Genomic DNA, 11,779 nt, shown 5'->3' with positions numbered 1-11,779 from the left:
TTCACATACACAAGACCTGCTTGAATGAACATATTATTACATAATAGTTTAGCATTGCTTTGAAAAAGAGAATTGAAATATACAGGCTGACAATATACGTTATCACTATTTTCACCAAATATCAAAAACTTAAATATTTCCGCCCATGCTAACAACATTTCTCGATAAAAACAGGGAATGCCTTGTAATTGTGAACATTTAAAATTACAACACAAACATGACAACCCAAGTTTCATATTCGCTATCGTAGATAAAAAGTATTTTCCTGTGTCCTTCCATAATATATTATCATTTCTGAGTAATCTAAAAGCGAACTTAATTCTGAAGGATTTCATTTTCGTATCAATATCGGGAAACTTTAAACCTTCTTTAATTTTTGAACCTATTATCGTTTTTATAAGATACCAGGTGTGCACCATTATTCCAGAGAAACTTCAAACAATGATTCTTAATTTGAGTTTCGTGTTTCTCCGATATCGAAGCAACAGACAGCACATGCCAACACTTTGACAGTAATAAAGATGAAATAACAGTAGCACGACCCTGGATAGTCAAATATCTTTGAGACCACACGGTGAAAATTTTACATAGAGAAATAATTTTACCTTCCCAATTGAGATTCTCGCACATTCTAATGTCTGATCCTAAATATACACCAAGTACAAGTATTATTTCTTTTAAAATTTTAATATGAAACGCATGTGCTTCTGTTTCTGTCAGTTTACCTGTACCAATACACAACACTTCTGATTTCTGAACAATAACTTTTGCTCCAGACGATATTCCGTATTTTTCTAAAACAGAAAAAAAAAACATTTATGCTATTCTTATTAGATAAAGTCAGTGTTGTGTCATCGGCATGCTGAAATACCTTAGCCTCTGTATTTGACAGAGGCACCTGAATTCCATAAATATTTTTTTTTTTAAATTGATTGACCAAGAGTTCCGCTGTTAAAACATACAACATCGCGGATATAGGGCATCCCTGTCTTACTGAAAACATCGAGTTAAAAACCCGTTACATTTAACACTGCTATGAATATCATTATAAAACGTTTTAATCCAATTAATAAAATAATCTCCGAAACCAAACTTCTGAAGAACCTTTACCAGATAGTCATGACTAACCCGATCAAAAGCTTTTTCTTGATATATTTTAAGTAAATATTCTTCTAGTTTATCAAATTCTGCGAGATCAATGACATCACGAATACATGAAATATTATCAGCTATATCCCGCCCCATAATCCCACAACTTTGGTAAAGGGAGATAATACTGGGTAAAACATTTTTCAGTCTGTTTGACATCATCCTGACCAAAATTATATAATCAACATTGAGGAGACTTATAGGCCTCCAATTCTTAAGTTTATTTTTGTCACCTTTGTTTTTATAGACAAGACTTAAGACACCAAGTTTCATCGTTTTCGACAACTCGCCGTTCTTCTCAATATCAGAAATAAGACGAAGAAAAACATCATTCAAAACATAAATTTTACAGTAAAATTCCACCGTCAAACCATCTTGTCTGGGACTTTTATTATGAGCCATTCCCTTTAAAGCAGTTTGAACCTCTTCCTCTGTAATAGGTTAATCTAAAATCAGTTTGTCTTTTTGAGATAACTTTTCATCAATACATTTTAAAAAATCATCAATTTCCTCATCATTAACCTTAACACACGAATTCAACTTTCTATAAAACATGTATATTTCATCAATTTTTGAAACAGTATCACTTATAACATCTCCATTGTCATTTTGCAATTCTTTGATTACTTTTAAATTTTGTCTGTGTTAAAAAATGTGCAGTATTACGGTCACTCTCAATAGCCCATCTGGCTTTAGAACGCAAGAACGCACCTTTACATGTTTCTTTCTCAAAACGTTCAATCTCAGATTTAAGCTCTTGAAATTTCCGAGAGAGACATTTATCACTGGATCCTGCTATTTGAGCAGATAAATCACGCAACTTGTTCTGAAGTTTAAAATACTGTTCGTTCTTTTCTTTTTGTCGCCTTTTCTCAAATGTCTGAGATGTTTTTTTAATTCTATACTTTAAATTATCCCACCAAACTAGTGGTTCATTTATATACAATTGTCCATGTTTGGCATTTAAAATAATATCTTTAATCTTATCAATATATTCAGTTTCATATAAAAATGATTATTAAAAATCCATATACCCGGACCTCTCTCTACCTGACTTAAATCAACTTTCATAGTTACTATGCCATGATTACTACACGACGTATCATTGTAATAGTCATGACGTTCCGTAGCCGATAAATGTCTCTCTATCAGAAAATAGTAAATTCTACTCTGTGACACACTTTCATTTCTAACTTGTTTTCTGGAAAACACAGAACAATCACGATTTCTGTTCCTCCATATATCGCATAAATTAAAATCATTCATAACACTTTTGAGTTTCAATACACAGTTATCCTCACAATGCCTTGTTAGCAGACACCTGTCAAGTTGACTTAAGGTTGTATTTAAATCACCAGCTGTAATAACGTTATCATAACCTTTTTGCAACTCTTTTGCTAACGTATCAAGATATGTGATTCTTTCCCGATTAGTATTCGGGGCATATGTATTAAATATATTAATAGTTTTCCCATCAACTTTCATTGTTACCCTTAGCAACCTACCATCTATAATTGAATTGCTATCAACAAAACAGTCTTTAATATCATTTCTTAGCAAAACAGACACACCCTGCCGACCATTATCATCATTGCAAAAAAGGATCTTACCATTCCATTTACTCTTAGTCTGCGCTAAAAAGTTATCTTTATCTACATCCTTCAGACCATTATTACAGTTGAATGAAAATAACCTGAACATTAGCAAAAATAGGCAAATGTACATAATACAAGACATCATTATTTTTCATTTTTTTCTTCTAAAAAATCCTTTCCCTTATCCCTTTTCCCTTTTTTATAAACGCTTGGAGAAGGCGCCGATTTACATTTCCGTTTCGGTCTGGGCAGCTATCAGCCACATTCTCCTCAGCACTCATATCTATATCACTTGGGGGAGAGGGAATATCTGTACATTGAGATCCCTCCTCCCCATTCTTACATACATCATGACTCACATTACTGTTTATTATTTCATTATCAGGGTCCTGTGTACCTCGCTCAATGGGAGAAATAACCGGAAGTGAGGTCCCCTCCCCCATGGACACACCATCTGTTAAATTCACCCCGTCTCCCGTCATACTGGTGCCATTCACCGGTCCATCGAGGTCAAGGTCATCACCAATATCATCTTCCTCCTCCTCATCGTCATCGTCATGAAGACCATCGTCATCACCATCATCACCATCAATCTCGATATCGTCATCACCGTCACCTTCACCACTCGCATTGTGAGTTTGATTTGTACACATACAAATAAATTGTTCACATGTGTCACAGGTGTAACACTCCCTATCTCCTTCCTTCTCACTCTCATCTGTAGATGTACAGCGGGGGTTACACTCACCACACCTCTCACATAGGGATAGTACCTCCTCACACCGACAGTTCGATCGAAAAGAACCGCATCGCTTACACGGTGGTGTTGTGCAATTCCTGGCATAGTGACCCTGCCCCTTACACTTAAAGCATTAAAAATCAGGGCAGTCTTTAAATACATGATCTAAAGAGTGACACAGATTGCACATCTTTTTTTGATTGTCATGTGCAACACGATAATATGAATTGTCCAGCTTTACCGTGTAGGGAATAGATGGTAATTCCGGGGGTAGGCGCACTCTTACAAAACGTGTCCCGTCCGCCACAGTCGTGTTCGGATAAAATCTACGCTTCACGGGCGACAATACCGTAACACCCAGCAGTCCGAGTTTCGCAAGAATCTCTTCATCGTCAATATATGCCGGTATATGTTAAAAGGACACCATCAAAAAGGATTTGACTATCTCTGATACCGGACATGCACGGACGCCTATTGCGAGTCCGTCCGATATCAGTAGACCCGAGGCCTTATCGTGTGACTTCAAAACAGTCATTTTCTTTCGGAACGCAAGCATATAAAGTTCCAACACCACAAATATCTTCAATTGCAGTAATTGCATCTCTAGCTGTATCACCTTATTGTCACCAACATTCACCAAATAGGAACAATCTTTTCTGTAGCTCCGTGAACGGCCATTTTGGTCGCCCCGGGTCCCCATTCTGTCGGCCCGGAATGACCCAACAAAATATGGCAGAATGAGAATTAATATCACATTTTAAAAGTTTACAATATGTCACAAAATATATCAATATTATGTGTAAAACTAGCAAAGAAGGCTGATGCCCTAATTACTAGTGATTACCGTCGATTTCATTTCCTGGATGGGAATACGTCTATTCAATATGGAACCAAAACCGGAAGTCTACCAATTGAGCTATCTGTTCGCAGACAATTTACCCAGCCCAGTGTCGCTACAATGATATAACAATTTCCAATTTGATAAGAAAAGCAGAGAAGAATGTAAATATAAGTGCAAAGGCGAAAACATGTAAAAAATAAAAATAAAGACAAAAATGAGAATAAAACTTGAAAGAAAGGGTCAGCTGTGCTAAATATATTTCTATAGTGTAGTGTCATCACACTTGGTTCAAATCCTGGTGGAAATAATAGCACAACTTAAAATTATGTAAACAACTAATTATATATAACTCCTCCATACATTTCTCATTACTTGGTACATTTTGTATTTCATATGTATCCTTCTTAATTTGTTCTTTAAGTAGTACTGCATTCGTATGACTTGACCTTTAGCCTTTACTTTTGAAAATGTTTGTATGGGGCACATCTTCTATGCTATTTCACCTGGAGTAACCTGATTTGGTGATCCTTAGGATGGCAGAGTGAAGTAGATCACTATGATCTACATATGTGTACCTGTGACCTATATGCTTCCTGACATAAGTGTACTGTTTGTGTATAGACATTCTTACCGGTCGACATGGGGGTGTATGGAATGCCTTGCAGTACTTTGTCTTGTTAATACATATTTTCTATGCACAGTAGATCCTATTTCTTTCATTTTATCTTCAGAAATTTTTGCCCTAATGGGATCAGGCAGTATATTGACATTTTGACAAGGGTGTTAAAATAATAGTAAATCAGTAACAACAAAAAGGCCCACATGGAATTACTGACAGCTTTCTTAATCAAAATTTCATATTCATGGAAGAATATTCAGCCCACGTATGTACTAAGGAGGGATTCTGTTCGTTTTGTTCCCTTTAAGCCAGAGACTTATATACTACTTTACATGTCTCGGCCTAAAGTTCTTAGCTTGTGGCGCCCGGGATCTACATTATCATCACAAAGGTTACTGAACTAGCCAATGTGCGCTCGCTTATAGGCATTGCCTATTTCATATTATTTTTTTAGTCAAAAATTAATTTGTATTAACCTTACTTACTTTACAACAAGACACAATTTTGTTTAACTTCTATAAATCATTCGAAAGTGGGAGGAATCCGTATTAATGAAGAAAGCGTGGTTATGCGTTTGACCAAATTCCTTTTTTTCGTCCGATCGAAGAATTTAACCCCGGCCAACTTGATGAAAGGCCAATGCGCTATCCACTGCGTCATCCGACTACCCTGGTTTATTAAGGGAATATGTTTTAGTGCTTATACTTGCGATTATATTATGGTACAAGGATTTAACTACGAGACTTGCACACTTAAATAAATTCTACGTTCAAACTAGAAAACAAAATATCATTTTGCTACAGCCAATTATATAATTGTAGTAAATCTTGGGAAATTACAATTTTTATTTTGTTGTCGTGACATGACAGCAAAGTGACCCGTCCATGCTAGTGCTTACTTGATCTGATTGGTGACGCGGCGAAAAATGTGCCTCGTTGTCAACAGTTTTATGCGTCATACTTTTATCATAATGGTCAGACTTTTACATAATCTCCCAGTTTGCATGACATGAGGAGCGTATCGATGTCTTTTCCGTTAAGAATTTTGATAATTTAGCGTAAAATGTACAGGGCACTGATTTCCTTTGCACGAGAAACATTTCGTTTTTAGCTCGGAATTGAAAATGTGAACGCTGCACCGTTAACGTAGATCTAAGCTTTCCCTGCGGCATGTTCGTTTTGCGTCCTAAAAACCACGTATGTCAAATGATGCGAAATAAAGATATTGAGTAAAAGTAGGAAGTAAAGAAAAAAGAGGGGCTTAAAATTAAATGATACATTTTGTTTTAGTGGTTTGATTTAGCTTAATTTCTTTTTATAAAAAGACACCTGAAATTCATTTTGACGAAGCAACTACATAGCATTATTCAGACTTAGCAGGTTCTTAATAAATACACTACGTATACGTATTAAAGTCAATATGTTTAAGGACTGACGTCAATCTTCTTACATAATATTTGTATTAATATATATTGATAAGTAGTCGATTCGTGAGTCATTATGCCTTAGGCAATACATGTGCTGCGCCTTAAAGACAACATTTACTTTAGAAATTGTGAGAAGCAGCATGTTGCTAGGGCTTTTATTGTATCATAATACACGTTTGGTTTATTTAAATCCATTGGAAAGACGATATGAATTTCGCACTCGAACCTTCGTGGACTTCAGACAGTGTAGGTTGTTTATACACTCAGAGGCTAGACTTCACGATGTCACAAAAATGCAAATGTGCCAGAGGTACTGAACAAATGATGTTCGAGCCCTATGGAATGTGATGGCGCAACTAAACAAGGAGTGAATTGGAAAACAATCGTGTACGGTAGATACACTGAAACCCATACATGTCAGATGGAGTGGTCGCCTTGTCCAGGTTAATTTATTGATGACTGCGTAAAAGCAATATCTAGAAACGAAGAGCAACAATTTAATCCGTTAAAATCGAGGAAGTAAAAATCAATGCGTCGACGTAATAAAACGAAAGGTTGAATTCAAATATAGTGGAACAGGGAAAATTAACGACTGCAGATTGTTCTTTTTTATCGATTGTAGACATAGAGCACTCTAAAATGTTAAGACCAACTCGTATATAGAAAGTACAGGAGAGATATACAAAGCACAACCAATCTTGTTGTTTAATGATGTCAATGTTAAACAAAATGTTAAACAAAGCTTGATGTGCAAAATACTCAATTACAGAAAAGGCAGTAATTAAAACACTAAGTGATTGAAAAACTTCAGCCCCCCCCCCCCCCCTACATTTGTAGAATGTCATAAACAATGCATTATCTCCCACCGATTGGGCGAGATATTCCCATGATGGAAAGCCATATATTTCACTTTATTTAACTACTGCTATCAAGACTGATGTTTAGTTACGTATTAGTGAAATCCTTAGTTGAAACGACACTGTGTAAGGTATTTAATGCGTCAGTAATGTAAATCGTTTAACGTCCTTGCAACACCAAGGGACATGTGAGGTAGGGTGACTAGGGAGACACAGCGACCAGGGTCATGTGAGGTAGGGTAGCTAGGGAGACACAACACCCAGGGTCATGTGAGCTAGGGTGGCTAGGGAGACACAACACCCAGGGTCATGTGAGGTTGGTTGGCTAGGGAGACACAACACCCAGGGTCATGTGAGGTAGGGTGGCTAGGGAGACACAACACCCAGGGTCATGTGAGATAGGATGGCTAGGGAGACACAAAACCTAGGGTTGTGTGAGGTAGGGTGGCTAGGGAGACGCAACACCCAGGGTCATGTGAGGTAGGGTGGCTAGGGAGACACAACACCTAGGGCCGTGTGAGGTAGGATGGCTAGGGAGACACAACACCCAGAGTCATGTGAGGTAGGGTAGCTAGGGAGACACAACACCTAGGGTCGTGTGAGGAAGGATGGCTAGGGAATCACAACACCCAGTGTCATGTGAGGTAGGATGGCTAGGGAGACACAACACCCAGGGTCATGTGAGCTAGGGTGGCTAGGGAGACACAACACCTAGGGTCGTGTGAGGAAGGATGGCTAGGGAGACACAATACCCAGGGTCATGTGAGGTAGGGTGGCTAGGGAGACACAACACCCAGGGTCATGTGAGGTATGGTAGCTAGGGAGTCACAGCACCCAGGTTAATGTGAGGTAGGGTAGCTAGGGAGACACAACACCTAGGGTCATGTGAGGTAGGGTAGCTAGGGAGATACAACACCTAGGGTTATGTGAGGTAGGGGGGCTAGGGAGACACAACACCCAGGGTCATGTGAGATAGGGTGGCTAGGGAGACACAACACCCAGGGTTATGTGAGGTAGGGTAGCTAGGGAGACACAACAGCCAGGTTCATGCGAGGTAGGGTGGCTAGGGAGACACAACAGCCAGGTTCATGTGAGGTCGGGTGGCTAGGGAGACATCGCCTTAAACAAAAAGAAAGTAAAGAAAAGAAAAGGGAAATCCTTGTCCGAACATCTCCTAAACTGCTGGACCGATTTCAACAAAAGTCATTGCAACTATCCCCTTTCGTTGTGCATCTGCATATGAGTAGTATTTTAGTATTCCTACTGTTGTTTGTGGAGTTATACCCTTTTGTTGCAAAATCCTTCTCCGGATAACTCTTCTAAAACTATTAAGCCGATTTCAGCGAAAGTTTACAGATATGATAACTACTCACTGTTACTTCCTATTTATAATTTTATTTGTTCCATCTCCCTTAAGGAACTTATTGTCTGAGAATGATACCATTTAATTATTATTTTCGAGTTAAGTTTTTGGGGGATATCTAAGGTTGTCAACGTTGTTAGTTAATTTTTATTTATGTTATAGAACTGACAGAAGAGGCATATGCAAATTCCTATAGTCAGAATATAATCTGGATATCTGTGTATGTGATGGTTTGTTTTGGTTTTATATTTTATGCTAGTTCTCCTGATCTAATCAGATGTGGGACGCTGGTACAGTAAGTACGTATCTGTTTAGCTCAGTCAATAGCGAAATCATTACTGGTTGGAGAATAGGGATTGCTTTGCAAGACTTTACCTTACATATAGTTAGTCTTTGGCCTACAGTTCTATTTTTATAGGGGCGAGGGTATTAGCTAGCCTTTGGCTTTAAGTTCTAGTTACTTTTGTTTCTATGATATTGATACCGTTTACTTCTTAAAGGTTGGATGAACAAAGACCAAAGAAACTTTCACAACACCGAGTACGCGTGCTCTTAAAAGGTGCAAACCTATTACTGATACGAGTTGTTACGCAGATACATTTAAATGTTTAAGTCATTGAAGGACTAATTACACTATTCCAAAGTAGCTAAAACGCTGAAATCAGCAAATTTTAATATAAAAATTGTACACGTATCGTTAACTGTACATTCGATTTTATTTCATTATAAAGAAGTGTTTCCGTATAAACTTAATGGTTTATACGGTCAGAAAGTTCCTAAACATTTTGTACATTTAAAATAAATCACGAGGCTAATTCAGATCACTACACGTGGTCATGAAATGTTAAGCATTTTGAACTCTGTTTATAGGACATTAAACCTAACAAAGCCAAGCAAAGTCAATACAGAAAAAAATCAGAGACACACCGAAAGAAACGAAACGCCATGCAAAATTAACTATGCTTTACAACAATAAGGGACAATTACATGTACAAAACGTATTTAATACACCACAAACATACTGATTAGTGAAAAAGCGAATGTGGTATAATATTATTAAACAATAAATAACATATTATACACATTTTTGTGGTGCGGAAAGACTGATAAAATTAAGTCAAGTATATATAGTGAAAAAATATGTGAAAATCCTTTGTGGTATAATCACAATATCCAAATAAACAATGAGCCTGTTTTCTGTAAAGAGTGGTATAGAATAAGAGTGCTTTTTCATTTATGAGGTTATTAAAGAACATGGTTCTTTTTATAACTTTGTAGAATTTCAACATAGATATGATATTAGGTCCATTTTTTTTAACTTATCACAGTATAATTAGTGCTATAAAACAGTTTATAAATAGTAAACAAGAATTCTTTGCTTTAGAAAAGAGTATTTGTTTACTTAATATACCTTTAAATCTTAATATTATATTAAGGAGGTTAAGGGGCATAGGATATTTATGCTGTTTTAGGCCAAAATGATACAAAACCTACGTCACAAAGGAAATGGTCTACTGTTTTTAACATTTAGGACAAATTATGGAAAAGAATTATGCATGTCCTTTTAAAATTACTGATAGTACTAAATTAAGATGGCTTCGATACCGAGTTAACCATAGAATCATAACTACAAACACACTACTACATAAAATGGGTATAAAACAAAATTCAACGTGTACTTTTTTGTTAAAAAAATCCAGAAACAATTGAACATCTATTTTGGGATTGTGGTAAAGTATGTGAAATTTTGAGAAAACTGAAACAATTGCTTGCAATCAGTAACATTGATTTGAGTTTTGACAAACAGGAATTATAATGGACAATTCAGTTTTAAGGATGCTGAATTGATAGTGGATAATCTTATCCTATTATTGATTAAACAATACATTTTTAAAATGAAATGTCTAGAAATGGAACTTAATATAACGAGTTTAAAGAATCACATACTTTTTGAACTTAAATCTCATAAGATCTTAAAAATACTATAGACTTACATAATAAAGTGGAAAAATGGCTTCTCTTATAAAATAACGTGAACAATTATCATTATAATATAAGGAAAGGTTTGCAATCCCCCCACCCCTGTATGTGTATACAGTATATAATTGGTCTCTTGTAAAGAGGTGTCCGTTGTGAAGGGAATTGTAAACAATGTAATGTATGCTTGTTGTTTTGTGTGTAAATGTGTTGTTTATAAATGGTATGAAGTTAAGATATAGCACTCCATGGTAGGTACTGTAAGTACATGTGAAATTTCAGAAAGGTCCATCCAGTACTTGAGATATAGCGGATATAGCGAGAAAATAATTTCAAACAAAGCCCCACCCCTATGCCCCTATACAAAATTGAGTCCCCTTGGCCAAAGGATGCTCCAGACAAAATAAGGATAAAATCCCTTAATCCCTATGGTAGAAGAAGGATTTTAACGGTTTTACCTTTATTTCACCTATTGGGCCCCGCCTCTCTGCCTTCAATCTATCGTACAATAAAACATGGTTATTAAACAAATAAAAGGGTAGTTACATCACACACGCGGTAAAATATATATTATCCAATGTACTTTGAAGTACTCATCTGAGGGCAGTTTATTTATTGAGGCTTTCTTTCAATGAAACAGATAGGTTCATAAGAGCAGTGTCCACGTACAACTGGGGCCACTAAAGGGTCATTTTGCAACCTCGCTGAAATGTTAAAACATGGACACGATAGCAAGACACTCAAGCCGGTCACACTATTCTGATGACGCCATTACCAGTGGGTAAGGGGGCGGCGGAAAACATGTGTTTGATTCAATCAAGGAGGAGTGCACAGAAATATCTTGAATTTGCAGTGGTTACATAGTAGTCAAGTCTTTCTATCAAATAACGTCACCAAACCTTCAGGGATGCCTAAATGGTAATCACAAATGAAACAAAAAGCTTTGGAGTTTTTAAAGGAACTCTATTCAAGGTATCAAACTTATCCATATGTGATTGTGATGTTAAAGGATTATTTCTATTATATTATCATGTTTACAGTATTGTTATGAATGGTGGACGTGTAATCGTAATGGATTTATAAATATTTTCTAGAAAAAATGATAAGTGTCCGGCAAAGCATTCGGCCCGGTCACATTAAACTTACATCGGGAGAACCAGTTATTGCCATGACCCTAAATACTAAACGTTAAGCAGGGAGTAAGAACTACCAT

The sequence above is a fragment of the Mizuhopecten yessoensis genome, unplaced genomic scaffold (genome assembly GCF_002113885.1).
Source record: "Mizuhopecten yessoensis strain PY_sf001 unplaced genomic scaffold, ASM211388v2 scaffold4033, whole genome shotgun sequence".
NCBI classification, from domain to species: domain Eukaryota; kingdom Metazoa; phylum Mollusca; class Bivalvia; order Pectinida; family Pectinidae; genus Mizuhopecten; species Mizuhopecten yessoensis.
The sequence above is the reverse complement of the archived record's forward strand: the minus strand, read 5'-3'. Positions refer to the sequence as shown.